This window comes from Oncorhynchus clarkii, chromosome 20 (assembly GCF_045791955.1).
Source record: "Oncorhynchus clarkii lewisi isolate Uvic-CL-2024 chromosome 20, UVic_Ocla_1.0, whole genome shotgun sequence".
In the NCBI taxonomy this organism is placed as follows: Eukaryota; Metazoa; Chordata; class Actinopteri; order Salmoniformes; family Salmonidae; genus Oncorhynchus; species Oncorhynchus clarkii.
The window spans coordinates 8,235,326-8,263,006 of record NC_092166.1 but is presented as its reverse complement, the minus strand read 5'-3'; the positions used below and the strand labels follow the sequence as shown (position 1 = coordinate 8,263,006).

At 41.1% G+C, this 27,681-nt stretch overlaps 34 non-coding genes across 34 annotated transcripts; 17 read left to right on the top strand and 17 right to left on the bottom strand.

The window, feature by feature from the left end:
• Nucleotides 1-550: 550 nt before the first annotated feature.
• trnaw-cca (transfer RNA tryptophan (anticodon CCA)) lies at nucleotides 551-622 on the bottom strand. Its single transcript has one exon. It is a non-coding gene; the product is annotated as a tRNA-Trp (tRNA).
• Nucleotides 623-771: 149 nt separating this feature from the next.
• On the top strand, nucleotides 772-844 carry trnak-uuu (transfer RNA lysine (anticodon UUU)). The gene has a single exon. It is a non-coding gene; the product is annotated as a tRNA-Lys (tRNA).
• A 1,238-nt stretch (nucleotides 845-2,082) lies between these two features.
• trnaw-cca (transfer RNA tryptophan (anticodon CCA)) lies at nucleotides 2,083-2,154 on the bottom strand. The gene has a single exon. It is a non-coding gene; the product is annotated as a tRNA-Trp (tRNA).
• A 149-nt stretch (nucleotides 2,155-2,303) lies between these two features.
• On the top strand, nucleotides 2,304-2,376 carry trnak-uuu (transfer RNA lysine (anticodon UUU)). The gene has a single exon. It is a non-coding gene; the product is annotated as a tRNA-Lys (tRNA).
• A 1,238-nt stretch (nucleotides 2,377-3,614) lies between these two features.
• On the bottom strand, nucleotides 3,615-3,686 carry trnaw-cca (transfer RNA tryptophan (anticodon CCA)). Its single transcript has one exon. It is a non-coding gene; the product is annotated as a tRNA-Trp (tRNA).
• A 150-nt stretch (nucleotides 3,687-3,836) lies between these two features.
• trnak-uuu (transfer RNA lysine (anticodon UUU)) lies at nucleotides 3,837-3,909 on the top strand. Its single transcript has one exon. It is a non-coding gene; the product is annotated as a tRNA-Lys (tRNA).
• A 1,238-nt stretch (nucleotides 3,910-5,147) lies between these two features.
• On the bottom strand, nucleotides 5,148-5,219 carry trnaw-cca (transfer RNA tryptophan (anticodon CCA)). The gene has a single exon. It is a non-coding gene; the product is annotated as a tRNA-Trp (tRNA).
• Nucleotides 5,220-5,368: 149 nt separating this feature from the next.
• On the top strand, nucleotides 5,369-5,441 carry trnak-uuu (transfer RNA lysine (anticodon UUU)). Its single transcript has one exon. It is a non-coding gene; the product is annotated as a tRNA-Lys (tRNA).
• A 1,238-nt stretch (nucleotides 5,442-6,679) lies between these two features.
• On the bottom strand, nucleotides 6,680-6,751 carry trnaw-cca (transfer RNA tryptophan (anticodon CCA)). Its single transcript has one exon. It is a non-coding gene; the product is annotated as a tRNA-Trp (tRNA).
• A 149-nt stretch (nucleotides 6,752-6,900) lies between these two features.
• On the top strand, nucleotides 6,901-6,973 carry trnak-uuu (transfer RNA lysine (anticodon UUU)). The gene has a single exon. It is a non-coding gene; the product is annotated as a tRNA-Lys (tRNA).
• A 1,238-nt stretch (nucleotides 6,974-8,211) lies between these two features.
• On the bottom strand, nucleotides 8,212-8,283 carry trnaw-cca (transfer RNA tryptophan (anticodon CCA)). Its single transcript has one exon. It is a non-coding gene; the product is annotated as a tRNA-Trp (tRNA).
• Nucleotides 8,284-8,432: 149 nt separating this feature from the next.
• Nucleotides 8,433-8,505, top strand: trnak-uuu (transfer RNA lysine (anticodon UUU)). The gene has a single exon. It is a non-coding gene; the product is annotated as a tRNA-Lys (tRNA).
• A 1,238-nt stretch (nucleotides 8,506-9,743) lies between these two features.
• trnaw-cca (transfer RNA tryptophan (anticodon CCA)) lies at nucleotides 9,744-9,815 on the bottom strand. The gene has a single exon. It is a non-coding gene; the product is annotated as a tRNA-Trp (tRNA).
• A 149-nt stretch (nucleotides 9,816-9,964) lies between these two features.
• Nucleotides 9,965-10,037, top strand: trnak-uuu (transfer RNA lysine (anticodon UUU)). Its single transcript has one exon. It is a non-coding gene; the product is annotated as a tRNA-Lys (tRNA).
• A 1,238-nt stretch (nucleotides 10,038-11,275) lies between these two features.
• Nucleotides 11,276-11,347, bottom strand: trnaw-cca (transfer RNA tryptophan (anticodon CCA)). Its single transcript has one exon. It is a non-coding gene; the product is annotated as a tRNA-Trp (tRNA).
• A 149-nt stretch (nucleotides 11,348-11,496) lies between these two features.
• trnak-uuu (transfer RNA lysine (anticodon UUU)) lies at nucleotides 11,497-11,569 on the top strand. The gene has a single exon. It is a non-coding gene; the product is annotated as a tRNA-Lys (tRNA).
• Nucleotides 11,570-12,807: 1,238 nt separating this feature from the next.
• trnaw-cca (transfer RNA tryptophan (anticodon CCA)) lies at nucleotides 12,808-12,879 on the bottom strand. Its single transcript has one exon. It is a non-coding gene; the product is annotated as a tRNA-Trp (tRNA).
• A 149-nt stretch (nucleotides 12,880-13,028) lies between these two features.
• Nucleotides 13,029-13,101, top strand: trnak-uuu (transfer RNA lysine (anticodon UUU)). Its single transcript has one exon. It is a non-coding gene; the product is annotated as a tRNA-Lys (tRNA).
• Nucleotides 13,102-14,339: 1,238 nt separating this feature from the next.
• On the bottom strand, nucleotides 14,340-14,411 carry trnaw-cca (transfer RNA tryptophan (anticodon CCA)). Its single transcript has one exon. It is a non-coding gene; the product is annotated as a tRNA-Trp (tRNA).
• A 149-nt stretch (nucleotides 14,412-14,560) lies between these two features.
• Nucleotides 14,561-14,633, top strand: trnak-uuu (transfer RNA lysine (anticodon UUU)). The gene has a single exon. It is a non-coding gene; the product is annotated as a tRNA-Lys (tRNA).
• A 1,238-nt stretch (nucleotides 14,634-15,871) lies between these two features.
• Nucleotides 15,872-15,943, bottom strand: trnaw-cca (transfer RNA tryptophan (anticodon CCA)). Its single transcript has one exon. It is a non-coding gene; the product is annotated as a tRNA-Trp (tRNA).
• A 149-nt stretch (nucleotides 15,944-16,092) lies between these two features.
• trnak-uuu (transfer RNA lysine (anticodon UUU)) lies at nucleotides 16,093-16,165 on the top strand. Its single transcript has one exon. It is a non-coding gene; the product is annotated as a tRNA-Lys (tRNA).
• A 1,238-nt stretch (nucleotides 16,166-17,403) lies between these two features.
• trnaw-cca (transfer RNA tryptophan (anticodon CCA)) lies at nucleotides 17,404-17,475 on the bottom strand. The gene has a single exon. It is a non-coding gene; the product is annotated as a tRNA-Trp (tRNA).
• Nucleotides 17,476-17,624: 149 nt separating this feature from the next.
• Nucleotides 17,625-17,697, top strand: trnak-uuu (transfer RNA lysine (anticodon UUU)). Its single transcript has one exon. It is a non-coding gene; the product is annotated as a tRNA-Lys (tRNA).
• Nucleotides 17,698-18,935: 1,238 nt separating this feature from the next.
• Nucleotides 18,936-19,007, bottom strand: trnaw-cca (transfer RNA tryptophan (anticodon CCA)). Its single transcript has one exon. It is a non-coding gene; the product is annotated as a tRNA-Trp (tRNA).
• Nucleotides 19,008-19,156: 149 nt separating this feature from the next.
• On the top strand, nucleotides 19,157-19,229 carry trnak-uuu (transfer RNA lysine (anticodon UUU)). The gene has a single exon. It is a non-coding gene; the product is annotated as a tRNA-Lys (tRNA).
• A 1,238-nt stretch (nucleotides 19,230-20,467) lies between these two features.
• trnaw-cca (transfer RNA tryptophan (anticodon CCA)) lies at nucleotides 20,468-20,539 on the bottom strand. Its single transcript has one exon. It is a non-coding gene; the product is annotated as a tRNA-Trp (tRNA).
• Nucleotides 20,540-20,688: 149 nt separating this feature from the next.
• On the top strand, nucleotides 20,689-20,761 carry trnak-uuu (transfer RNA lysine (anticodon UUU)). Its single transcript has one exon. It is a non-coding gene; the product is annotated as a tRNA-Lys (tRNA).
• Nucleotides 20,762-21,999: 1,238 nt separating this feature from the next.
• Nucleotides 22,000-22,071, bottom strand: trnaw-cca (transfer RNA tryptophan (anticodon CCA)). Its single transcript has one exon. It is a non-coding gene; the product is annotated as a tRNA-Trp (tRNA).
• Nucleotides 22,072-22,239: 168 nt separating this feature from the next.
• Nucleotides 22,240-22,312, top strand: trnak-uuu (transfer RNA lysine (anticodon UUU)). The gene has a single exon. It is a non-coding gene; the product is annotated as a tRNA-Lys (tRNA).
• A 1,247-nt stretch (nucleotides 22,313-23,559) lies between these two features.
• On the bottom strand, nucleotides 23,560-23,631 carry trnaw-cca (transfer RNA tryptophan (anticodon CCA)). Its single transcript has one exon. It is a non-coding gene; the product is annotated as a tRNA-Trp (tRNA).
• Nucleotides 23,632-23,799: 168 nt separating this feature from the next.
• trnak-uuu (transfer RNA lysine (anticodon UUU)) lies at nucleotides 23,800-23,872 on the top strand. The gene has a single exon. It is a non-coding gene; the product is annotated as a tRNA-Lys (tRNA).
• A 1,233-nt stretch (nucleotides 23,873-25,105) lies between these two features.
• trnaw-cca (transfer RNA tryptophan (anticodon CCA)) lies at nucleotides 25,106-25,177 on the bottom strand. Its single transcript has one exon. It is a non-coding gene; the product is annotated as a tRNA-Trp (tRNA).
• A 168-nt stretch (nucleotides 25,178-25,345) lies between these two features.
• Nucleotides 25,346-25,418, top strand: trnak-uuu (transfer RNA lysine (anticodon UUU)). Its single transcript has one exon. It is a non-coding gene; the product is annotated as a tRNA-Lys (tRNA).
• The last annotated feature ends 2,263 nt before the right edge of the window (nucleotides 25,419-27,681 follow it).

The window sequence follows — 27,681 nt, the reverse complement described above, 5'->3', positions numbered from 1 at the left end:
TTCTTCATTTTTCAGAAAACAAGTCTAAACCAATGTCTAAAGACTGTTGACATCTAGTGGTAGCCATAGGAACTGCAATCTGGATCCTAACCCATTAGAAACTCAATAGGCATTCAATTGAAAACTACCCACATCAAAAAAATCCCACCTCCTGGATAACTTTTCCTCAGGTTTTTGCCTGCCATATCAGTTCTGTTATACTCAGAGACATTATTTTAACAGTTTTGGAAACTGTAGAGTGTGTTCTATCCAAATCTACCATTTATATGCATATCCTAGTTTCTGGGCCTGAGTAACAGGCAGTTTACTTTGGGAACGTTTCTCATCCAGGCATCAAAAAACTGCCCCCAAGCATACATTAAACTCCCTGTTCGAAGACTGACAATCACATGATTTCTTTTAGGATTTTGCAGTGTGACAGGTTTTTGTGAGAGACAATTTTCATCAAAAGCAGCATTGGTTTGCTCGTTTCTGTGCGAGATTAGTACTGTAAAGCCACATTGGTACTTGTGCTGATTCACTTGTGCTTAGATTGCACACATAAAAACCATGACCACGACGTGAGTTGAACACGCAACCTTCTGATCTGGAGTCAGACGCGCTACCATTGCGCCACGAGGTCATTGACATTTAACATCTTTGGAGAGGATGCCTAGTTCAGATTTTAATGAGTGTATAATTTGGAATGGAGGCCTGGTTCTCTGGGGAAATGAACCATCAGCACGTGCCTCTGCCCGGCAGGTTAAGTGTATGAAAATAAGCAGATGCAGAGCCCAGATAGCTCAGTCGGTAGAGCATCAGACTTTTAATCTGAGGGTCCAGGGTTCAAGTCCCTGTTTGGGCGTTGCTTTAATGTTTACCTTTTCTGGCGCAGGTGTTCTGCTAGCAACCCACCTCGACAACATCCGGTGAAATTGCAGAGCGCCAAATTCAAAATATAGAAATAGTCAATATAAACATTCACAAAAATACAAGTGTTATACATCGGCTTAAAGATTAACTTCTTGTTAATCCAGCCGCTTTGTCACATTTCAAATAGGATTTACTGCGAAAGCCTACCATGCGATTATCTGAGGACAGCGCCCCACTTACAAAAACATATTCCAACCAAGTAGACGAGTCACAAAAGTCATAAATAGCGATAAAATGAATCACTTACCTTTGAACATCTTCATCTGGTTGCAGTCACAAGAGTCCCAGCTCCACAATAAAGGTTTGTTTTGTTCGAGAAAGTCCCTCTTTATATCCCAAAAACTCTGTTTTGTTGGCGCATTGTGTTCAGTAATACACTGGCTCAAAGGAGGTCAAAACATGCAGACGAATACATCCTAATAGTACCGGCAAAGTTTGTTGAAACATGTCAAACGATGTTCATAATTAATCCTCACGTTGTCAATTGTCTAAATAATACATTTTCAACCGGACAATTGCGTATTCAATAGAAATGAAAAACAACGAAGGACGCGCACTCTGTCACGCGCGCAAACCAGTACTGCATGCTTCCTCAGCCCACTGACAGCAAGATCTCATTCTTCTTCATTTTTCAGAAAACAAGTCTAAACCAATGTCTAAAGACTGTTGACATCTAGTGGTAGCCATAGGAACTGCAATCTGGATCCTAACCCATTAGAAACTCAATAGGCATTCAATTGAAAACTACCCACATCAAAAAAATCCCACCTCCTGGATAACTTTTCCTCAGGTTTTTGCCTGCCATATCAGTTCTGTTATACTCAGAGACATTATTTTAACAGTTTTGGAAACTGTAGAGTGTGTTCTATCCAAATCTACCATTTATATGCATATCCTAGTTTCTGGGCCTGAGTAACAGGCAGTTTACTTTGGGAACGTTTCTCATCCAGGCATCAAAAAACTGCCCCCAAGCATACATTAAACTCCCTGTTCGAAGACTGACAATCACATGATTTCTTTTAGGATTTTGCAGTGTGACAGGTTTTTGTGAGAGACAATTTTCATCAAAAGCAGCATTGGTTTGCTCGTTTCTGTGCGAGATTAGTACTGTAAAGCCACATTGGTACTTGTGCTGATTCACTTGTGCTTAGATTGCACACATAAAAACCATGACCACGACGTGAGTTGAACACGCAACCTTCTGATCTGGAGTCAGACGCGCTACCATTGCGCCACGAGGTCATTGACATTTAACATCTTTGGAGAGGATGCCTAGTTCAGATTTTAATGAGTGTATAATTTGGAATGGAGGCCTGGTTCTCTGGGGAAATGAACCATCAGCACGTGCCTCTGCCCGGCAGGTTAAGTGTATGAAAATAAGCAGATGCAGAGCCCAGATAGCTCAGTCGGTAGAGCATCAGACTTTTAATCTGAGGGTCCAGGGTTCAAGTCCCTGTTTGGGCGTTGCTTTAATGTTTACCTTTTCTGGCGCAGGTGTTCTGCTAGCAACCCACCTCGACAACATCCGGTGAAATTGCAGAGCGCCAAATTCAAAATATAGAAATAGTCAATATAAACATTCACAAAAATACAAGTGTTATACATCGGCTTAAAGATTAACTTCTTGTTAATCCAGCCGCTTTGTCACATTTCAAATAGGATTTACTGCGAAAGCCTACCATGCGATTATCTGAGGACAGCGCCCCACTTACAAAAACATATTCCAACCAAGTAGACGAGTCACAAAAGTCATAAATAGCGATAAAATGAATCACTTACCTTTGAACATCTTCATCTGGTTGCAGTCACAAGAGTCCCAGCTCCACAATAAAGGTTTGTTTTGTTCGAGAAAGTCCCTCTTTATATCCCAAAAACTCTGTTTTGTTGGCGCATTGTGTTCAGTAATACACTGGCTCAAAGGAGGTCAAAACATGCAGACGAATACATCCTAATAGTACCGGCAAAGTTTGTTGAAACATGTCAAACGATGTTCATAATTAATCCTCACGTTGTCAATTGTCTAAATAATACATTTTCAACCGGACAATTGCGTATTCAATAGAAATGAAAAACAACGAAGGACGCGCACTCTGTCACGCGCGCAAACCAGTACTGCATGCTTCCTCAGCCCACTGACAGCAAGATCTCATTCTTCTTCATTTTTCAGAAAACAAGTCTAAACCAATGTCTAAAGACTGTTGACATCTAGTGGTAGCCATAGGAACTGCAATCTGGATCCTAACCCATTAGAAACTCAATAGGCATTCAATTGAAAACTACCCACATCAAAAAAATCCCACCTCCTGGATAACTTTTCCTCAGGTTTTTGCCTGCCATATCAGTTCTGTTATACTCAGAGACATTATTTTAACAGTTTTGGAAACTGTAGAGTGTGTTCTATCCAAATCTACCATTTATATGCATATCCTAGTTTCTGGGCCTGAGTAACAGGCAGTTTACTTTGGGAACGTTTCTCATCCAGGCATCAAAAAACTGCCCCCAAGCATACATTAAACTCCCTGTTCGAAGACTGACAATCACATGATTTCTTTTAGGATTTTGCAGTGTGACAGGTTTTTGTGAGAGACAATTTTCATCAAAAGCAGCATTGGTTTGCTCGTTTCTGTGCGAGATTAGTACTGTAAAGCCACATTGGTACTTGTGCTGATTCACTTGTGCTTAGATTGCACACATAAAAACCATGACCACGACGTGAGTTGAACACGCAACCTTCTGATCTGGAGTCAGACGCGCTACCATTGCGCCACGAGGTCATTGACATTTAACATCTTTGGAGAGGATGCCTAGTTCAGATTTTAATGAGTGTATAATTTGGAATGGAGGCCTGGTTCTCTGGGGAAATGAACCCATCAGCACGTGCCTCTGCCCGGCAGGTTAAGTGTATGAAAATAAGCAGATGCAGAGCCCAGATAGCTCAGTCGGTAGAGCATCAGACTTTTAATCTGAGGGTCCAGGGTTCAAGTCCCTGTTTGGGCGTTGCTTTAATGTTTACCTTTTCTGGCGCAGGTGTTCTGCTAGCAACCCACCTCGACAACATCCGGTGAAATTGCAGAGCGCCAAATTCAAAATATAGAAATAGTCAATATAAACATTCACAAAAATACAAGTGTTATACATCGGCTTAAAGATTAACTTCTTGTTAATCCAGCCGCTTTGTCACATTTCAAATAGGATTTACTGCGAAAGCCTACCATGCGATTATCTGAGGACAGCGCCCCACTTACAAAAACATATTCCAACCAAGTAGACGAGTCACAAAAGTCATAAATAGCGATAAAATGAATCACTTACCTTTGAACATCTTCATCTGGTTGCAGTCACAAGAGTCCCAGCTCCACAATAAAGGTTTGTTTTGTTCGAGAAAGTCCCTCTTTATATCCCAAAAACTCTGTTTTGTTGGCGCATTGTGTTCAGTAATACACTGGCTCAAAGGAGGTCAAAACATGCAGACGAATACATCCTAATAGTACCGGCAAAGTTTGTTGAAACATGTCAAACGATGTTCATAATTAATCCTCACGTTGTCAATTGTCTAAATAATACATTTTCAACCGGACAATTGCGTATTCAATAGAAATGAAAAACAACGAAGGACGCGCACTCTGTCACGCGCGCAAACCAGTACTGCATGCTTCCTCAGCCCACTGACAGCAAGATCTCATTCTTCTTCATTTTTCAGAAAACAAGTCTAAACCAATGTCTAAAGACTGTTGACATCTAGTGGTAGCCATAGGAACTGCAATCTGGATCCTAACCCATTAGAAACTCAATAGGCATTCAATTGAAAACTACCCACATCAAAAAAATCCCACCTCCTGGATAACTTTTCCTCAGGTTTTTGCCTGCCATATCAGTTCTGTTATACTCAGAGACATTATTTTAACAGTTTTGGAAACTGTAGAGTGTGTTCTATCCAAATCTACCATTTATATGCATATCCTAGTTTCTGGGCCTGAGTAACAGGCAGTTTACTTTGGGAACGTTTCTCATCCAGGCATCAAAAAACTGCCCCCAAGCATACATTAAACTCCCTGTTCGAAGACTGACAATCACATGATTTCTTTTAGGATTTTGCAGTGTGACAGGTTTTTGTGAGAGACAATTTTCATCAAAAGCAGCATTGGTTTGCTCGTTTCTGTGCGAGATTAGTACTGTAAAGCCACATTGGTACTTGTGCTGATTCACTTGTGCTTAGATTGCACACATAAAAACCATGACCACGACGTGAGTTGAACACGCAACCTTCTGATCTGGAGTCAGACGCGCTACCATTGCGCCACGAGGTCATTGACATTTAACATCTTTGGAGAGGATGCCTAGTTCAGATTTTAATGAGTGTATAATTTGGAATGGAGGCCTGGTTCTCTGGGGAAATGAACCATCAGCACGTGCCTCTGCCCGGCAGGTTAAGTGTATGAAAATAAGCAGATGCAGAGCCCAGATAGCTCAGTCGGTAGAGCATCAGACTTTTAATCTGAGGGTCCAGGGTTCAAGTCCCTGTTTGGGCGTTGCTTTAATGTTTACCTTTTCTGGCGCAGGTGTTCTGCTAGCAACCCACCTCGACAACATCCGGTGAAATTGCAGAGCGCCAAATTCAAAATATAGAAATAGTCAATATAAACATTCACAAAAATACAAGTGTTATACATCGGCTTAAAGATTAACTTCTTGTTAATCCAGCCGCTTTGTCACATTTCAAATAGGATTTACTGCGAAAGCCTACCATGCGATTATCTGAGGACAGCGCCCCACTTACAAAAACATATTCCAACCAAGTAGACGAGTCACAAAAGTCATAAATAGCGATAAAATGAATCACTTACCTTTGAACATCTTCATCTGGTTGCAGTCACAAGAGTCCCAGCTCCACAATAAAGGTTTGTTTTGTTCGAGAAAGTCCCTCTTTATATCCCAAAAACTCTGTTTTGTTGGCGCATTGTGTTCAGTAATACACTGGCTCAAAGGAGGTCAAAACATGCAGACGAATACATCCTAATAGTACCGGCAAAGTTTGTTGAAACATGTCAAACGATGTTCATAATTAATCCTCACGTTGTCAATTGTCTAAATAATACATTTTCAACCGGACAATTGCGTATTCAATAGAAATGAAAAACAACGAAGGACGCGCACTCTGTCACGCGCGCAAACCAGTACTGCATGCTTCCTCAGCCCACTGACAGCAAGATCTCATTCTTCTTCATTTTTCAGAAAACAAGTCTAAACCAATGTCTAAAGACTGTTGACATCTAGTGGTAGCCATAGGAACTGCAATCTGGATCCTAACCCATTAGAAACTCAATAGGCATTCAATTGAAAACTACCCACATCAAAAAAATCCCACCTCCTGGATAACTTTTCCTCAGGTTTTTGCCTGCCATATCAGTTCTGTTATACTCAGAGACATTATTTTAACAGTTTTGGAAACTGTAGAGTGTGTTCTATCCAAATCTACCATTTATATGCATATCCTAGTTTCTGGGCCTGAGTAACAGGCAGTTTACTTTGGGAACGTTTCTCATCCAGGCATCAAAAAACTGCCCCCAAGCATACATTAAACTCCCTGTTCGAAGACTGACAATCACATGATTTCTTTTAGGATTTTGCAGTGTGACAGGTTTTTGTGAGAGACAATTTTCATCAAAAGCAGCATTGGTTTGCTCGTTTCTGTGCGAGATTAGTACTGTAAAGCCACATTGGTACTTGTGCTGATTCACTTGTGCTTAGATTGCACACATAAAAACCATGACCACGACGTGAGTTGAACACGCAACCTTCTGATCTGGAGTCAGACGCGCTACCATTGCGCCACGAGGTCATTGACATTTAACATCTTTGGAGAGGATGCCTAGTTCAGATTTTAATGAGTGTATAATTTGGAATGGAGGCCTGGTTCTCTGGGGAAATGAACCATCAGCACGTGCCTCTGCCCGGCAGGTTAAGTGTATGAAAATAAGCAGATGCAGAGCCCAGATAGCTCAGTCGGTAGAGCATCAGACTTTTAATCTGAGGGTCCAGGGTTCAAGTCCCTGTTTGGGCGTTGCTTTAATGTTTACCTTTTCTGGCGCAGGTGTTCTGCTAGCAACCCACCTCGACAACATCCGGTGAAATTGCAGAGCGCCAAATTCAAAATATAGAAATAGTCAATATAAACATTCACAAAAATACAAGTGTTATACATCGGCTTAAAGATTAACTTCTTGTTAATCCAGCCGCTTTGTCACATTTCAAATAGGATTTACTGCGAAAGCCTACCATGCGATTATCTGAGGACAGCGCCCCACTTACAAAAACATATTCCAACCAAGTAGACGAGTCACAAAAGTCATAAATAGCGATAAAATGAATCACTTACCTTTGAACATCTTCATCTGGTTGCAGTCACAAGAGTCCCAGCTCCACAATAAAGGTTTGTTTTGTTCGAGAAAGTCCCTCTTTATATCCCAAAAACTCTGTTTTGTTGGCGCATTGTGTTCAGTAATACACTGGCTCAAAGGAGGTCAAAACATGCAGACGAATACATCCTAATAGTACCGGCAAAGTTTGTTGAAACATGTCAAACGATGTTCATAATTAATCCTCACGTTGTCAATTGTCTAAATAATACATTTTCAACCGGACAATTGCGTATTCAATAGAAATGAAAAACAACGAAGGACGCGCACTCTGTCACGCGCGCAAACCAGTACTGCATGCTTCCTCAGCCCACTGACAGCAAGATCTCATTCTTCTTCATTTTTCAGAAAACAAGTCTAAACCAATGTCTAAAGACTGTTGACATCTAGTGGTAGCCATAGGAACTGCAATCTGGATCCTAACCCATTAGAAACTCAATAGGCATTCAATTGAAAACTACCCACATCAAAAAAATCCCACCTCCTGGATAACTTTTCCTCAGGTTTTTGCCTGCCATATCAGTTCTGTTATACTCAGAGACATTATTTTAACAGTTTTGGAAACTGTAGAGTGTGTTCTATCCAAATCTACCATTTATATGCATATCCTAGTTTCTGGGCCTGAGTAACAGGCAGTTTACTTTGGGAACGTTTCTCATCCAGGCATCAAAAAACTGCCCCCAAGCATACATTAAACTCCCTGTTCGAAGACTGACAATCACATGATTTCTTTTAGGATTTTGCAGTGTGACAGGTTTTTGTGAGAGACAATTTTCATCAAAAGCAGCATTGGTTTGCTCGTTTCTGTGCGAGATTAGTACTGTAAAGCCACATTGGTACTTGTGCTGATTCACTTGTGCTTAGATTGCACACATAAAAACCATGACCACGACGTGAGTTGAACACGCAACCTTCTGATCTGGAGTCAGACGCGCTACCATTGCGCCACGAGGTCATTGACATTTAACATCTTTGGAGAGGATGCCTAGTTCAGATTTTAATGAGTGTATAATTTGGAATGGAGGCCTGGTTCTCTGGGGAAATGAACCATCAGCACGTGCCTCTGCCCGGCAGGTTAAGTGTATGAAAATAAGCAGATGCAGAGCCCAGATAGCTCAGTCGGTAGAGCATCAGACTTTTAATCTGAGGGTCCAGGGTTCAAGTCCCTGTTTGGGCGTTGCTTTAATGTTTACCTTTTCTGGCGCAGGTGTTCTGCTAGCAACCCACCTCGACAACATCCGGTGAAATTGCAGAGCGCCAAATTCAAAATATAGAAATAGTCAATATAAACATTCACAAAAATACAAGTGTTATACATCGGCTTAAAGATTAACTTCTTGTTAATCCAGCCGCTTTGTCACATTTCAAATAGGATTTACTGCGAAAGCCTACCATGCGATTATCTGAGGACAGCGCCCCACTTACAAAAACATATTCCAACCAAGTAGACGAGTCACAAAAGTCATAAATAGCGATAAAATGAATCACTTACCTTTGAACATCTTCATCTGGTTGCAGTCACAAGAGTCCCAGCTCCACAATAAAGGTTTGTTTTGTTCGAGAAAGTCCCTCTTTATATCCCAAAAACTCTGTTTTGTTGGCGCATTGTGTTCAGTAATACACTGGCTCAAAGGAGGTCAAAACATGCAGACGAATACATCCTAATAGTACCGGCAAAGTTTGTTGAAACATGTCAAACGATGTTCATAATTAATCCTCACGTTGTCAATTGTCTAAATAATACATTTTCAACCGGACAATTGCGTATTCAATAGAAATGAAAAACAACGAAGGACGCGCACTCTGTCACGCGCGCAAACCAGTACTGCATGCTTCCTCAGCCCACTGACAGCAAGATCTCATTCTTCTTCATTTTTCAGAAAACAAGTCTAAACCAATGTCTAAAGACTGTTGACATCTAGTGGTAGCCATAGGAACTGCAATCTGGATCCTAACCCATTAGAAACTCAATAGGCATTCAATTGAAAACTACCCACATCAAAAAAATCCCACCTCCTGGATAACTTTTCCTCAGGTTTTTGCCTGCCATATCAGTTCTGTTATACTCAGAGACATTATTTTAACAGTTTTGGAAACTGTAGAGTGTGTTCTATCCAAATCTACCATTTATATGCATATCCTAGTTTCTGGGCCTGAGTAACAGGCAGTTTACTTTGGGAACGTTTCTCATCCAGGCATCAAAAAACTGCCCCCAAGCATACATTAAACTCCCTGTTCGAAGACTGACAATCACATGATTTCTTTTAGGATTTTGCAGTGTGACAGGTTTTTGTGAGAGACAATTTTCATCAAAAGCAGCATTGGTTTGCTCGTTTCTGTGCGAGATTAGTACTGTAAAGCCACATTGGTACTTGTGCTGATTCACTTGTGCTTAGATTGCACACATAAAAACCATGACCACGACGTGAGTTGAACACGCAACCTTCTGATCTGGAGTCAGACGCGCTACCATTGCGCCACGAGGTCATTGACATTTAACATCTTTGGAGAGGATGCCTAGTTCAGATTTTAATGAGTGTATAATTTGGAATGGAGGCCTGGTTCTCTGGGGAAATGAACCATCAGCACGTGCCTCTGCCCGGCAGGTTAAGTGTATGAAAATAAGCAGATGCAGAGCCCAGATAGCTCAGTCGGTAGAGCATCAGACTTTTAATCTGAGGGTCCAGGGTTCAAGTCCCTGTTTGGGCGTTGCTTTAATGTTTACCTTTTCTGGCGCAGGTGTTCTGCTAGCAACCCACCTCGACAACATCCGGTGAAATTGCAGAGCGCCAAATTCAAAATATAGAAATAGTCAATATAAACATTCACAAAAATACAAGTGTTATACATCGGCTTAAAGATTAACTTCTTGTTAATCCAGCCGCTTTGTCACATTTCAAATAGGATTTACTGCGAAAGCCTACCATGCGATTATCTGAGGACAGCGCCCCACTTACAAAAACATATTCCAACCAAGTAGACGAGTCACAAAAGTCATAAATAGCGATAAAATGAATCACTTACCTTTGAACATCTTCATCTGGTTGCAGTCACAAGAGTCCCAGCTCCACAATAAAGGTTTGTTTTGTTCGAGAAAGTCCCTCTTTATATCCCAAAAACTCTGTTTTGTTGGCGCATTGTGTTCAGTAATACACTGGCTCAAAGGAGGTCAAAACATGCAGACGAATACATCCTAATAGTACCGGCAAAGTTTGTTGAAACATGTCAAACGATGTTCATAATTAATCCTCACGTTGTCAATTGTCTAAATAATACATTTTCAACCGGACAATTGCGTATTCAATAGAAATGAAAAACAACGAAGGACGCGCACTCTGTCACGCGCGCAAACCAGTACTGCATGCTTCCTCAGCCCACTGACAGCAAGATCTCATTCTTCTTCATTTTTCAGAAAACAAGTCTAAACCAATGTCTAAAGACTGTTGACATCTAGTGGTAGCCATAGGAACTGCAATCTGGATCCTAACCCATTAGAAACTCAATAGGCATTCAATTGAAAACTACCCACATCAAAAAAATCCCACCTCCTGGATAACTTTTCCTCAGGTTTTTGCCTGCCATATCAGTTCTGTTATACTCAGAGACATTATTTTAACAGTTTTGGAAACTGTAGAGTGTGTTCTATCCAAATCTACCATTTATATGCATATCCTAGTTTCTGGGCCTGAGTAACAGGCAGTTTACTTTGGGAACGTTTCTCATCCAGGCATCAAAAAACTGCCCCCAAGCATACATTAAACTCCCTGTTCGAAGACTGACAATCACATGATTTCTTTTAGGATTTTGCAGTGTGACAGGTTTTTGTGAGAGACAATTTTCATCAAAAGCAGCATTGGTTTGCTCGTTTCTGTGCGAGATTAGTACTGTAAAGCCACATTGGTACTTGTGCTGATTCACTTGTGCTTAGATTGCACACATAAAAACCATGACCACGACGTGAGTTGAACACGCAACCTTCTGATCTGGAGTCAGACGCGCTACCATTGCGCCACGAGGTCATTGACATTTAACATCTTTGGAGAGGATGCCTAGTTCAGATTTTAATGAGTGTATAATTTGGAATGGAGGCCTGGTTCTCTGGGGAAATGAACCATCAGCACGTGCCTCTGCCCGGCAGGTTAAGTGTATGAAAATAAGCAGATGCAGAGCCCAGATAGCTCAGTCGGTAGAGCATCAGACTTTTAATCTGAGGGTCCAGGGTTCAAGTCCCTGTTTGGGCGTTGCTTTAATGTTTACCTTTTCTGGCGCAGGTGTTCTGCTAGCAACCCACCTCGACAACATCCGGTGAAATTGCAGAGCGCCAAATTCAAAATATAGAAATAGTCAATATAAACATTCACAAAAATACAAGTGTTATACATCGGCTTAAAGATTAACTTCTTGTTAATCCAGCCGCTTTGTCACATTTCAAATAGGATTTACTGCGAAAGCCTACCATGCGATTATCTGAGGACAGCGCCCCACTTACAAAAACATATTCCAACCAAGTAGACGAGTCACAAAAGTCATAAATAGCGATAAAATGAATCACTTACCTTTGAACATCTTCATCTGGTTGCAGTCACAAGAGTCCCAGCTCCACAATAAAGGTTTGTTTTGTTCGAGAAAGTCCCTCTTTATATCCCAAAAACTCTGTTTTGTTGGCGCATTGTGTTCAGTAATACACTGGCTCAAAGGAGGTCAAAACATGCAGACGAATACATCCTAATAGTACCGGCAAAGTTTGTTGAAACATGTCAAACGATGTTCATAATTAATCCTCACGTTGTCAATTGTCTAAATAATACATTTTCAACCGGACAATTGCGTATTCAATAGAAATGAAAAACAACGAAGGACGCGCACTCTGTCACGCGCGCAAACCAGTACTGCATGCTTCCTCAGCCCACTGACAGCAAGATCTCATTCTTCTTCATTTTTCAGAAAACAAGTCTAAACCAATGTCTAAAGACTGTTGACATCTAGTGGTAGCCATAGGAACTGCAATCTGGATCCTAACCCATTAGAAACTCAATAGGCATTCAATTGAAAACTACCCACATCAAAAAAATCCCACCTCCTGGATAACTTTTCCTCAGGTTTTTGCCTGCCATATCAGTTCTGTTATACTCAGAGACATTATTTTAACAGTTTTGGAAACTGTAGAGTGTGTTCTATCCAAATCTACCATTTATATGCATATCCTAGTTTCTGGGCCTGAGTAACAGGCAGTTTACTTTGGGAACGTTTCTCATCCAGGCATCAAAAAACTGCCCCCAAGCATACATTAAACTCCCTGTTCGAAGACTGACAATCACATGATTTCTTTTAGGATTTTGCAGTGTGACAGGTTTTTGTGAGAGACAATTTTCATCAAAAGCAGCATTGGTTTGCTCGTTTCTGTGCGAGATTAGTACTGTAAAGCCACATTGGTACTTGTGCTGATTCACTTGTGCTTAGATTGCACACATAAAAACCATGACCACGACGTGAGTTGAACACGCAACCTTCTGATCTGGAGTCAGACGCGCTACCATTGCGCCACGAGGTCATTGACATTTAACATCTTTGGAGAGGATGCCTAGTTCAGATTTTAATGAGTGTATAATTTGGAATGGAGGCCTGGTTCTCTGGGGAAATGAACCATCAGCACGTGCCTCTGCCCGGCAGGTTAAGTGTATGAAAATAAGCAGATGCAGAGCCCAGATAGCTCAGTCGGTAGAGCATCAGACTTTTAATCTGAGGGTCCAGGGTTCAAGTCCCTGTTTGGGCGTTGCTTTAATGTTTACCTTTTCTGGCGCAGGTGTTCTGCTAGCAACCCACCTCGACAACATCCGGTGAAATTGCAGAGCGCCAAATTCAAAATATAGAAATAGTCAATATAAACATTCACAAAAATACAAGTGTTATACATCGGCTTAAAGATTAACTTCTTGTTAATCCAGCCGCTTTGTCACATTTCAAATAGGATTTACTGCGAAAGCCTACCATGCGATTATCTGAGGACAGCGCCCCACTTACAAAAACATATTCCAACCAAGTAGACGAGTCACAAAAGTCATAAATAGCGATAAAATGAATCACTTACCTTTGAACATCTTCATCTGGTTGCAGTCACAAGAGTCCCAGCTCCACAATAAAGGTTTGTTTTGTTCGAGAAAGTCCCTCTTTATATCCCAAAAACTCTGTTTTGTTGGCGCATTGTGTTCAGTAATACACTGGCTCAAAGGAGGTCAAAACATGCAGACGAATACATCCTAATAGTACCGGCAAAGTTTGTTGAAACATGTCAAACGATGTTCATAATTAATCCTCACGTTGTCAATTGTCTAAATAATACATTTTCAACCGGACAATTGCGTATTCAATAGAAATGAAAAACAACGAAGGACGCGCACTCTGTCACGCGCGCAAACCAGTACTGCATGCTTCCTCAGCCCACTGACAGCAAGATCTCATTCTTCTTCATTTTTCAGAAAACAAGTCTAAACCAATGTCTAAAGACTGTTGACATCTAGTGGTAGCCATAGGAACTGCAATCTGGATCCTAACCCATTAGAAACTCAATAGGCATTCAATTGAAAACTACCCACATCAAAAAAATCCCACCTCCTGGATAACTTTTCCTCAGGTTTTTGCCTGCCATATCAGTTCTGTTATACTCAGAGACATTATTTTAACAGTTTTGGAAACTGTAGAGTGTGTTCTATCCAAATCTACCATTTATATGCATATCCTAGTTTCTGGGCCTGAGTAACAGGCAGTTTACTTTGGGAACGTTTCTCATCCAGGCATCAAAAAACTGCCCCCAAGCATACATTAAACTCCCTGTTCGAAGACTGACAATCACATGATTTCTTTTAGGATTTTGCAGTGTGACAGGTTTTTGTGAGAGACAATTTTCATCAAAAGCAGCATTGGTTTGCTCGTTTCTGTGCGAGATTAGTACTGTAAAGCCACATTGGTACTTGTGCTGATTCACTTGTGCTTAGATTGCACACATAAAAACCATGACCACGACGTGAGTTGAACACGCAACCTTCTGATCTGGAGTCAGACGCGCTACCATTGCGCCACGAGGTCATTGACATTTAACATCTTTGGAGAGGATGCCTAGTTCAGATTTTAATGAGTGTATAATTTGGAATGGAGGCCTGGTTCTCTGGGGAAATGAACCATCAGCACGTGCCTCTGCCCGGCAGGTTAAGTGTATGAAAATAAGCAGATGCAGAGCCCAGATAGCTCAGTCGGTAGAGCATCAGACTTTTAATCTGAGGGTCCAGGGTTCAAGTCCCTGTTTGGGCGTTGCTTTAATGTTTACCTTTTCTGGCGCAGGTGTTCTGCTAGCAACCCACCTCGACAACATCCGGTGAAATTGCAGAGCGCCAAATTCAAAATATAGAAATAGTCAATATAAACATTCACAAAAATACAAGTGTTATACATCGGCTTAAAGATGAACTTCTTGTTAATCCAGCCGCTTTGTCACATTTCAAATAGGATTTACTGCGAAAGCCTACCATGCGATTATCTGAGGACAGCGCCCCACTTACAAAAACATATTCCAACCAAGTAGACGAGTCACAAAAGTCATAAATAGCGATAAAATGAATCACTTACCTTTGAACATCTTCATCTGGTTGCAGTCACAAGAGTCCCAGCTCCACAATAAAGGTTTGTTTTGTTCGAGAAAGTCCCTCTTTATATCCCAAAAACTCTGTTTTGTTGGCGCATTGTGTTCAGTAATACACTGGCTCAAAGGAGGTCAAAACATGCAGACGAATACATCCTAATAGTACCGGCAAAGTTTGTTGAAACATGTCAAACGATGTTCATAATTAATCCTCACGTTGTCAATTGTCTAAATAATACATTTTCAACCGGACAATTGCGTATTCAATAGAAATGAAAAACAACGAAGGACGCGCACTCTGTCACGCGCGCAAACCAGTACTGCATGCTTCCTCAGCCCACTGACAGCAAGATCTCATTCTTCTTCATTTTTCAGAAAACAAGTCTAAACCAATGTCTAAAGACTGTTGACATCTAGTGGTAGCCATAGGAACTGCAATCTGGATCCTAACCCATTAGAAACTCAATAGGCATTCAATTGAAAACTACCCACATCAAAAAAATCCCACCTCCTGGATAACTTTTCCTCAGGTTTTTGCCTGCCATATCAGTTCTGTTATACTCAGAGACATTATTTTAACAGTTTTGGAAACTGTAGAGTGTGTTCTATCCAAATCTACCATTTATATGCATATCCTAGTTTCTGGGCCTGAGTAACAGGCAGTTTACTTTGGGAACGTTTCTCATCCAGGCATCAAAAAACTGCCCCCAAGCATACATTAAACTCCCTGTTCGAAGACTGACAATCACATGATTTCTTTTAGGATTTTGCAGTGTGACAGGTTTTTGTGAGAGACAATTTTCATCAAAAGCAGCATTGGTTTGCTCGTTTCTGTGCGAGATTAGTACTGTAAAGCCACATTGGTACTTGTGCTGATTCACTTGTGCTTAGATTGCACACATAAAAACCATGACCACGACGTGAGTTGAACACGCAACCTTCTGATCTGGAGTCAGACGCGCTACCATTGCGCCACGAGGTCATTGACATTTAACATCTTTGGAGAGGATGCCTAGTTCAGATTTTAATGAGTGTATAATTTGGAATGGAGGCCTGGTTCTCTGGGGAAATGAACCATCAGCACGTGCCTCTGCCCGGCAGGTTAAGTGTATGAAAATAAGCAGATGCAGAGCCCAGATAGCTCAGTCGGTAGAGCATCAGACTTTTAATCTGAGGGTCCAGGGTTCAAGTCCCTGTTTGGGCGTTGCTTTAATGTTTACCTTTTCTGGCGCAGGTGTTCTGCTAGCAACCCACCTCGACAACATCCGGTGAAATTGCAGAGCGCCAAATTCAAAATATAGAAATAGTCAATATAAACATTCACAAAAATACAAGTGTTATACATCGGCTTAAAGATTAACTTCTTGTTAATCCAGCCGCTTTGTCACATTTCAAATAGGATTTACTGCGAAAGCCTACCATGCGATTATCTGAGGACAGCGCCCCACTTACAAAAACATATTCCAACCAAGTAGACGAGTCACAAAAGTCATAAATAGCGATAAAATGAATCACTTACCTTTGAACATCTTCATCTGGTTGCAGTCACAAGAGTCCCAGCTCCACAATAAAGGTTTGTTTTGTTCGAGAAAGTCCCTCTTTATATCCCAAAAACTCTGTTTTGTTGGCGCATTGTGTTCAGTAATACACTGGCTCAAAGGAGGTCAAAACATGCAGACGAATACATCCTAATAGTACCGGCAAAGTTTGTTGAAACATGTCAAACGATGTTCATAATTAATCCTCACGTTGTCAATTGTCTAAATAATACATTTTCAACCGGACAATTGCGTATTCAATAGAAATGAAAAACAACGAAGGACGCGCACTCTGTCACGCGCGCAAACCAGTACTGCATGCTTCCTCAGCCCACTGACAGCAAGATCTCATTCTTCTTCATTTTTCAGAAAACAAGTCTAAACCAATGTCTAAAGACTGTTGACATCTAGTGGTAGCCATAGGAACTGCAATCTGGATCCTAACCCATTAGAAACTCAATAGGCATTCAATTGAAAACTACCCACATCAAAAAAATCCCACCTCCTGGATAACTTTTCCTCAGGTTTTTGCCTGCCATATCAGTTCTGTTATACTCAGAGACATTATTTTAACAGTTTTGGAAACTGTAGAGTGTGTTCTATCCAAATCTACCATTTATATGCATATCCTAGTTTCTGGGCCTGAGTAACAGGCAGTTTACTTTGGGAACGTTTCTCATCCAGGCATCAAAAAACTGCCCCCAAGCATACATTAAACTCCCTGTTCGAAGACTGACAATCACATGATTTCTTTTAGGATTTTGCAGTGTGACAGGTTTTTGTGAGAGACAATTTTCATCAAAAGCAGCATTGGTTTGCTCGTTTCTGTGCGAGATTAGTACTGTAAAGCCACATTGGTACTTGTGCTGATTCACTTGTGCTTAGATTGCACACATAAAAACCATGACCACGACGTGAGTTGAACACGCAACCTTCTGATCTGGAGTCAGACGCGCTACCATTGCGCCACGAGGTCATTGACATTTAACATCTTTGGAGAGGATGCCTAGTTCAGATTTTAATGAGTGTATAATTTGGAATGGAGGCCTGGTTCTCTGGGGAAATGAACCATCAGCACGTGCCTCTGCCCGGCAGGTTAAGTGTATGAAAATAAGCAGATGCAGAGCCCAGATAGCTCAGTCGGTAGAGCATCAGACTTTTAATCTGAGGGTCCAGGGTTCAAGTCCCTGTTTGGGCGTTGCTTTAATGTTTACCTTTTCTGGCGCAGGTGTTCTGCTAGCAACCCACCTCGACAACATCCGGTGAAATTGCAGAGCGCCAAATTCAAAATATAGAAATAGTCAATATAAACATTCACAAAAATACAAGTGTTATACATCGGCTTAAAGATGAACTTCTTGTTAATCCAGCCGCTTTGTCACATTTCAAATAGGATTTACTGCGAAAGCCTACCATGCGATTATCTGAGGACAGCGCCCCACTTACAAAAACATATTCCAACCAAGTAGACGAGTCACAAAAGTCATAAATAGCGATAAAATGAATCACTTACCTTTGAACATCTTCATCTGGTTGCAGTCACAAGAGTCCCAGCTCCACAATAAAGGTTTGTTTTGTTCGAGAAAGTCCCTCTTTATATCCCAAAAACTCTGTTTTGTTGGCGCATTGTGTTCAGTAATACACTGGCTCAAAGGAGGTCAAAACATGCAGACGAATACATCCTAATAGTACCGGCAAAGTTTGTTGAAACATGTCAAACGATGTTCATAATTAATCCTCACGTTGTCAATTGTCTAAATAATACATTTTCAACCGGACAATTGCGTATTCAATAGAAATGAAAAACAACGAAGGACGCGCACTCTGTCACGCGCGCAAACCAGTACTGCATGCTTCCTCAGCCCACTGACAGCAAGATCTCATTCTTCTTCATTTTTCAGAAAACAAGTCTAAACCAATGTCTAAAGACTGTTGACATCTAGTGGTAGCCATAGGAACTGCAATCTGGATCCTAACCCATTAGAAACTCAATAGGCATTCAATTGAAAACTACCCACATCAAAAAAATCCCACCTCCTGGATAACTTTTCCTCAGGTTTTTGCCTGCCATATCAGTTCTGTTATACTCAGAGACATTATTTTAACAGTTTTGGAAACTGTAGAGTGTGTTCTATCCAAATCTACCATTTATATGCATATCCTAGTTTCTGGGCCTGAGTAACAGGCAGTTTACTTTGGGAACGTTTCTCATCCAGGCATCAAAAAACTGCCCCCAAGCATACATTAAACTCCCTGTTCGAAGACTGACAATCACATGATTTCTTTTAGGATTTTGCAGTGTGACAGGTTTTTGTGAGAGACAATTTTCATCAAAAGCAGCATTGGTTTGCTCGTTTCTGTGCGAGATTAGTACTGTAAAGCCACATTGGTACTTGTGCTGATTCACTTGTGCTTAGATTGCACACATAAAAACCATGACCACGACGTGAGTTGAACACGCAACCTTCTGATCTGGAGTCAGACGCGCTACCATTGCGCCACGAGGTCATTGACATTTAACATCTTTGGAGAGGATGCCTAGTTCAGATTTTAATGAGTGTATAATTTGGAATGGAGGCCTGGTTCTCTGGGGAAATGAACCATCAGCACGTGCCTCTGCCCGGCAGGTTAAGTGTATGAAAATAAGCAGATGCAGAGCCCAGATAGCTCAGTCGGTAGAGCATCAGACTTTTAATCTGAGGGTCCAGGGTTCAAGTCCCTGTTTGGGCGTTGCTTTAATGTTTACCTTTTCTGGCGCAGGTGTTCTGCTAGCAACCCACCTCGACAACATCCGGTGAAATTGCAGAGCGCCAAATTCAAAATATAGAAATAGTCAATATAAACATTCACAAAAATACAAGTGTTATACATCGGCTTAAAGATTAACTTCTTGTTAATCCAGCCGCTTTGTCACATTTCAAATAGGATTTACTGCGAAAGCCTACCATGCGATTATCTGAGGACAGCGCCCCACTTACAAAAACATATTCCAACCAAGTAGACGAGTCACAAAAGTCATAAATAGCGATAAAATGAATCACTTACCTTTGAACATCTTCATCTGGTTGCAGTCACAAGAGTCCCAGCTCCACAATAAAGGTTTGTTTTGTTCGAGAAAGTCCCTCTTTATATCCCAAAAACTCTGTTTTGTTGGCGCATTGTGTTCAGTAATACACTGGCTCAAAGGAGGTCAAAACATGCAGACGAATACATCCTAATAGTACCGGCAAAGTTTGTTGAAACATGTCAAACGATGTTCATAATTAATCCTCACGTTGTCAATTGTCTAAATAATACATTTTCAACCGGACAATTGCGTATTCAATAGAAATGAAAAACAACGAAGGACGCGCACTCTGTCACGCGCGCAAACCAGTACTGCATGCTTCCTCAGCCCACTGACAGCAAGATCTCATTCTTCTTCATTTTTCAGAAAACAAGTCTAAACCAATGTCTAAAGACTGTTGACATCTAGTGGTAGCCATAGGAACTGCAATCTGGATCCTAACCCATTAGAAACTCAATAGGCATTCAATTGAAAACTACCCACATCAAAAAAATCCCACCTCCTGGATAACTTTTCCTCAGGTTTTTGCCTGCCATATCAGTTCTGTTATACTCAGAGACATTATTTTAACAGTTTTGGAAACTGTAGAGTGTGTTCTATCCAAATCTACCATTTATATGCATATCCTAGTTTCTGGGCCTGAGTAACAGGCAGTTTACTTTGGGAACGTTTCTCATCCAGGCATCAAAAAACTGCCCCCAAGCATACATTAAACTCCCTGTTCGAAGACTGACAATCACATGATTTCTTTTAGGATTTTGCAGTGTGACAGGTTTTTGTGAGAGACAATTTTCATCAAAAGCAGCATTGGTTTGCTCGTTTCTGTGCGAGATTAGTACTGTAAAGCCACATTGGTACTTGTGCTGATTCACTTGTGCTTAGATTGCACACATAAAAACCATGACCACGACGTGAGTTGAACACGCAACCTTCTGATCTGGAGTCAGACGCGCTACCATTGCGCCACGAGGTCATTGACATTTAACATCTTTGGAGAGGATGCCTAGTTCAGATTTTAATGAGTGTATAATTTGGAATGGAGGCCTGGTTCTCTGGGGAAATGAACCATCAGCACGTGCCTCTGCCCGGCAGGTTAAGTGTATGAAAATAAGCAGATGCAGAGCCCAGATAGCTCAGTCGGTAGAGCATCAGACTTTTAATCTGAGGGTCCAGGGTTCAAGTCCCTGTTTGGGCGTTGCTTTAATGTTTACCTTTTCTGGCGCAGGTGTTCTGCTAGCAACCCACCTCGACAACATCCGGTGAAATTGCAGAGCGCCAAATTCAAAATATAGAAATAGTCAATATAAACATTCACAAAAATACAAGTGTTATACATCGGCTTAAAGATTAACTTCTTGTTAATCCAGCCGCTTTGTCACATTTCAAATAGGATTTACTGCGAAAGCCTACCATGCGATTATCTGAGGACAGCGCCCCACTTACAAAAACATATTCCAACCAAGTAGACGAGTCACAAAAGTCATAAATAGCGATAAAATGAATCACTTACCTTTGAACATCTTCATCTGGTTGCAGTCACAAGAGTCCCAGCTCCACAATAAAGGTTTGTTTTGTTCGAGAAAGTCCCTCTTTATATCCCAAAAACTCTGTTTTGTTGGCGCATTGTGTTCAGTAATACACTGGCTCAAAGGAGGTCAAAACATGCAGACGAATACATCCTAATAGTACCGGCAAAGTTTGTTGAAACATGTCAAACGATGTTCATAATTAATCCTCACGTTGTCAATTGTCTAAATAATACATTTTCAACCGGACAATTGCGTATTCAATAGAAATGAAAAACAACGAAGGACGCGCACTCTGTCACGCGCGCAAACCAGTACTGCATGCTTCCTCAGCCCACTGACAGCAAGATCTCATTCTTCTTCATTTTTCAGAAAACAAGTCTAAACCAATGTCTAAAGACTGTTGACATCTAGTGGTAGCCATAGGAACTGCAATCTGGATCCTAACCCATTAGAAACTCAATAGGCATTCAATTGAAAACTACCCACATCAAAAAAATCCCACCTCCTAGATAACTTTTCTTCAGGTTTTTGCCTGCCATATCAGTTCTGTTATACTCAGAGACATTATTTTAACAGTTTTGGAAACTGTAGAGTGTGTTCTATCCAAATCTACCATTTATATGCATATCCTAGTTTCTGGGCCTGAGTAACAGGCAGTTTACTTTGGGAACGTTTCTCATCCAGGCATCAAAAAACTGCCCCCAAGCATACATTAAACTCCCTGTTCGAAGACTGACAATCACATGATTTCTTTTAGGATTTTGCAGTGTGACAGGTTTTTGTGAGAGACAATTTTCATCAAAAGCAGCATTGGTTTGCTCGTTTCTGTGCGAGATTAGTACTGTAAAGCCACATTGGTACTTGTGCTGATTCACTTGTGCTTAGATTGCACACATAAAAACCATGACCACGACGTGAGTTGAACACGCAACCTTCTGATCTGGAGTCAGACGCGCTACCATTGCGCCACGAGGTCATTGACATTTAACATCTTTGGAGAGGATGCCTAGTTCAGATTTTAATGAGTGTATAATTTGGAATGGAGGCCTGGTTCTCTGGGGAAATGAACCATCTCACAATGCCACCCCCATCAGCACGTGCCTCTGCCCGGCAGGTTAAGTGTATGAAAATAAGCAGATGCAGAGCCCAGATAGCTCAGTCGGTAGAGCATCAGACTTTTAATCTGAGGGTCCAGGGTTCAAGTCCCTGTTTGGGCGTTGCTTTAATGTTTACCTTTTCTGGCGCAGGTGTTCTGCTAGCAACCCACCTCGACAACATCCGGTGAAATTGCAGAGCGCCAAATTCAAAATATAGAAATAGTCAATATAAACATTCACAAAAATACAAGTGTTATACATCGGCTTAAAGATGAACTTCTTGTTAATCCAGCCGCTTTGTCACATTTCAAATAGGATTTACTGCGAAAGCCTACCATGCGATTATCTGAGGACAGCGCCCCACTTACAAAAACATATTCCAACCAAGTAGACGAGTCACAAAAGTCATAAATAGCGATAAAATGAATCACTTACCTTTGAACATCTTCATCTGGTTGCAGTCACAAGAGTCCCAGCTCCACAATAAAGGTTTGTTTTGTTCGAGAAAGTCCCTCTTTATATCCCAAAAACTCTGTTTTGTTGGCGCATTGTGTTCAGTAATACACTGGCTCAAAGGAGGTCAAAACATGCAGACGAATACATCCTAATAGTACCGGCAAAGTTTGTTGAAACATGTCAAACGATGTTCATAATTAATCCTCACGTTGTCAATTGTCTAAATAATACATTTTCAACCGGACAATTGCGTATTCAATAGAAATGAAAAACAACGAAGGGCGCGCACTCTGTCACGCGCGCAAACCAGTACTGCATGCTTCCTCAGTCCACTGACAGCAAGGTCTCATTCTTCTTCATTTTTCAGAAAACAAGTCTAAACCAATGTCTAAAGACTGTTGACATCTAGTGGTAGCCATAGGAACTGCAATCTGGATCCTAACCCATTAGAAACTCAATAGGCATTCAATTGAAAACTACCCACATCAAAAAAATCCCACCTCCTGGATAACTTTTCTTCAGGTTTTTGCCTGCCATATCAGTTCTGTTATACTCAGAGACATTATTTTAACAGTTTTGGAAACTGTAGAGTGTGTTCTATCCAAATCTACCATTTATATGCATATCCTAGTTTCTGGGCCTGAGTAACAGGCAGTTTACTTTGGGAACGTTTCTCATCCAGGCATCAAAAAACTGCCCCCAAGCATACATTAAACTCCCTGTTCGAAGACTGACAATCACATGATTTCATTTAAGATTTTGCAGTGTGACAGGTTTTTGTGAGAGACAATTTTCATCAAAAGCAGCATTGGTTTGTTCGTTTCTGTGCGAGATTAGTACTGTAAAGCCACATTGGTACTTGTGCTGATTCACTTGTGTAAAGGCGGCAGAGATTGCACACATAAAAACCATGACCACGACGTGAGTTGAACACGCAACCTTCTGATCTGGAGTCAGACGCGCTACCATTGCGCCACGAGGTCATTGACATTTAACATCTTTGGAGAGGATGCCTAGTTCAGATTTTAATGAGTGTATAATTTGGAATGGAGGCCTGGTTCTCTGGGGAAATGAACCATCTCACAATGCCACCCCCATCAGCACGTGCCTCTGCCCGGCAGGTTAAGTGTCTGAAAATAAGCAGATGCAGAGCCCAGATAGCTCAGTCGGTAGAGCATCAGACTTTTAATCTGAGGGTCCAGGGTTCAAGTCCCTGTTTGGGCGTTGCTTTAATGTTTACCTTTTCTGGCGCAGGTGTTCTGCTAGCAACCCACCTCGACAACATCCGGTGAAATTGCAGAGCGCCAAATTCAAAATATAGAAATAGTCAATATAAACATTCACAAAAATACAAGTGTTATACATCGGCTTAAAGATTAACTTCTTGTTAATCCAGCCGCTTTGTCACATTTCAAATAGGATTTACTGCGAAAGCCTACCATGCGATTATCTGAGGACAGCGCCCCACTTACAAAAAACATATTCCAACCAAGTAGACGAGTCACAAAAGTCATAAATAGCGATAAAATGAATCACTTACCTTTGAACATCTTCATCTGGTTGCAGTCACAAGAGTCCCAGCTCCACAATAAAGGTTTGTTTTGTTCGAGAAAGTCCCTCTTTATATCCCAAAAACTCTGTTTTGTTGGCGCATTGTGTTCAGTAATACACTGGCTCAAAGGAGGTCAAAACATGCAGACGAATACATCCTAGTAGTACCGGCAAAGTTTGTTGAAACATGTCAAACGATGTTCATAATTAATCCTCACGTTGTCAATTGTCTAAATAATACATTTTCAACCGGACAATTGCGTATTCAATAGAAATGAAAAACAACGAAGGGCGCGCACTCTGTCACGCGCGCAAACCATGCTTCCTCAGTCCACTGACAGCAAGGTCTCATTCTTCTTCATTTTTCAGAAAACAAGTCTAAACCAATGTCTAAAGACTGTTGACATCTAGTGGTAGCCATAGGAACTGCAATCTGGATCCTAACCCATTAGAAACTCAATAGGCATTCAATTGAAAACTACCCACATCAAAAAAATCCCACCTCCTGGATAACTTTTCTTCAGGTTTTTGCCTGCCATATCAGTTCTGTTATACTCAGAGACATTATTGTAAAAGTTTTGGAAACTGTAGAGTGTGTTCTATCCAAATCTGCCATTTATATGCATATCCTAGTTTCTGGGCCTGAGTAACAGGCAGTTTACTTTGGTAACGTTTCTCATCCAGGCATCAAAAAACTGCCCCCAAGCATACATTAAACTCCCTGTTCGAAGACTGACAATCACATGATTTCATTTAAGATTTTGCAGTGTGACAGGTGAGAGACAATTTTCATCAAAAGCAGCATTGGTTTGTTCGTTTCTGTGCGAGATTAGTACTGTAAAGCCACATTGGTACTTGTGCTGATTCACTGAGTAAAGGCGGCAGAGATTGCACACATAAAAACCATGACCACGACGTGAGTTGAACACGCAACCTTCTGATCTGGAGTCAGACGCGCTACCATTGCGCCACGAGGTCATTGACATTTAACATCTTTGGAGAGGATGCCTAGTTCAGATTTTAATGAGTGTATAATTTGGAATGGAGGCCTGGTTCTCTGGGGAAATGAACCATCTCACAATGCCACCCCCATCAGCACGTGCCTCTGCCCGGCAGGTTAAGTGTCTGAAAATAAGCAGATGCAGAGCCCAGATAGCTCAGTCGGTAGAGCATCAGACTTTTAATCTGAGGGTCCAGGGTTCAAGTCCCTGTTTGGGCGTTGCTTTAATGTTTACCTTTTCTGGCGCTGGTGTTCTGCTAGCAACCCACCTCGACAACATCCGGTGAAATTGCAGAGCGCCAAATTCAAAATATAGAAATAGTCAATATAAACATTCACAAAAATACAAGTGCTATACATCGGCTTAAAGATGAACTTCTTGTTAATCCAGCCGCTTTGTCACATTTCAAATAGGATTTACTGCGAAAGCCTACCATGCGATTATCTGAGGACAGCGCCCCACTTACAAAAAACATATTCCAACCAAGTAGACGAGTCACAAAAGTCATAAATAGCGATAAAATGAATCACTTACCTTTGAACATCTTCATCTGGTTGCAGTCACAAGAGTCCCAGCTCCACAATAAAGGTTTGTTTTGTTCGAGAAAGTCCCTCTTTATATCCCAAAAACTCTGTTTTGTTGGCGCATTGTGTTCAGTAATACACTGGCTCAAAGGAGGTCAAAACATGCAGACGAATACATCCTAATAGTACCGGCAAAGTTTGTTGAAACATGTCAAACGATGTTCATAATTAATCCTCACGTTGTCAATTGTCCAAATAATACATTTTCAACCGGACAATTGCGTATTCAATAGAAATGAAAAACAACGAAGGGCGCGCACTCTGTCACGCGCGCAAACCAGTACTGCATGCTTCCTCAGTCCACTGACAGCAAGGTCTCATTCTTCTTCATTTTTCAGAAAACAAGTCTAAACCAATGTCTAAAGACTGTTGACATCTAGTGGTAGCCATAGGAACTGCAATCTGGATCCTAACCCATTAGAAACTCAATAGGCATTCAATTGAAAACTACCCACATCAAAAAAATCCCACCTCCTGGATAACTTTTCTTCAGGTTTTTGCCTGCCATATCAGTTCTGTTATACTCAGAGACATTATTTTAACAGTTCTGGAAACTGTAGAGTGTGTTATATCCAAATCTACCATTTATATGCATATCCTAGTTTCTGGCGCAGGTGTTCTGCTAGCAACCCACCTCGACAACATCCGGTGAAATTGCAGAGCGCCAAATTCAAAATATAGAAATAGTCAATATAAACATTCACAAAAATACAAGTGTTATACATCGGCTTAAAGATTAACTTCTTGTTAATCCAGCCGCTTTGTCACATTTCAAATAGGATTTACTGCGAAAGCCTACCATGCGATTATCTGAGGACAGCGCCCCACTTACAAAAACATATTCCAACCAAGTAGACGAGTCACAAAAGTCATAAATAGCGATAAAATGAATCACTTACCTTTGAACATCTTCATCTGGTTGCAGTCACAAGAGTCCCAGCTCCACAATAAAGGTTTGTTTTGTTCGAGAAAGTCCCTCTTTATATCCCAAAAACTCTGTTTTGTTGGCGCATTGTGTTCAGTAATACACTGGCTCAAAGGAGGTCAAAACATGCAGACGAATACATCCTAATAGTACCTGCAAAGTTTGTTGAAACATGTCAAACGATGTTCATAATTAATCCTCACGTTGTCAATTGTCTAAATAATACACTTTCAACCGGACAATTGCGTATTCAATAGAAATGAAAAACAACGAAGGGCGCGCACTCTGTCACGCGCGCAAACCAGTACTGCATGCTTCCTCAGTCCACTGACAGCAAGGTCTCATTCTTCTTCATTTTTCAGAAAACAAGTCTAAACCAATGTCTAAAGACTGTTGACATCTAGTGGTAGCCATAGGAACTGCAATCTGGATCCTAACCCATTAGAAACTCAATAGGCATTCAATTGAAAACTACCCACATCAAAAAAATCCCACCTCCTGGATAACTTTTCTTCAGGTTTTTGCCTGCCATATCAGTTCTGTTATACTCATAATTAATCCTCACGTTGTCAATTGTCTAAATAATACATTTTCAACCGGACAATTGCGTATTCAATAGAAATGAAAAACAACGAAGGGCGCGCACTCTGTCACGCGCGCAAACCAGTACTGCATGCTTCCTCAGTCCACTGACAGCAAGATCTCATTCTTCTTCATTTTTCAGAAAACAAGTCTAAACCAATGTCTAAAGACTGTTGACATCTAGTGGTAGCCATAGGAACTGCAATCTGGATCCTAACCCATTAGAAACTCAATAGGCATTCAATTGAAAACTACCCACATCAAAAAAATCCCACCTCCTGGATAACTTTTCTTCAGGTTTTTGCCTGCCATATCAGTTCTGTTATACTCAGAGACATTATTGTAAAAGTTTTGGAAACTGTAGAGTGTGTTCTATCCAAATCTGTTGGA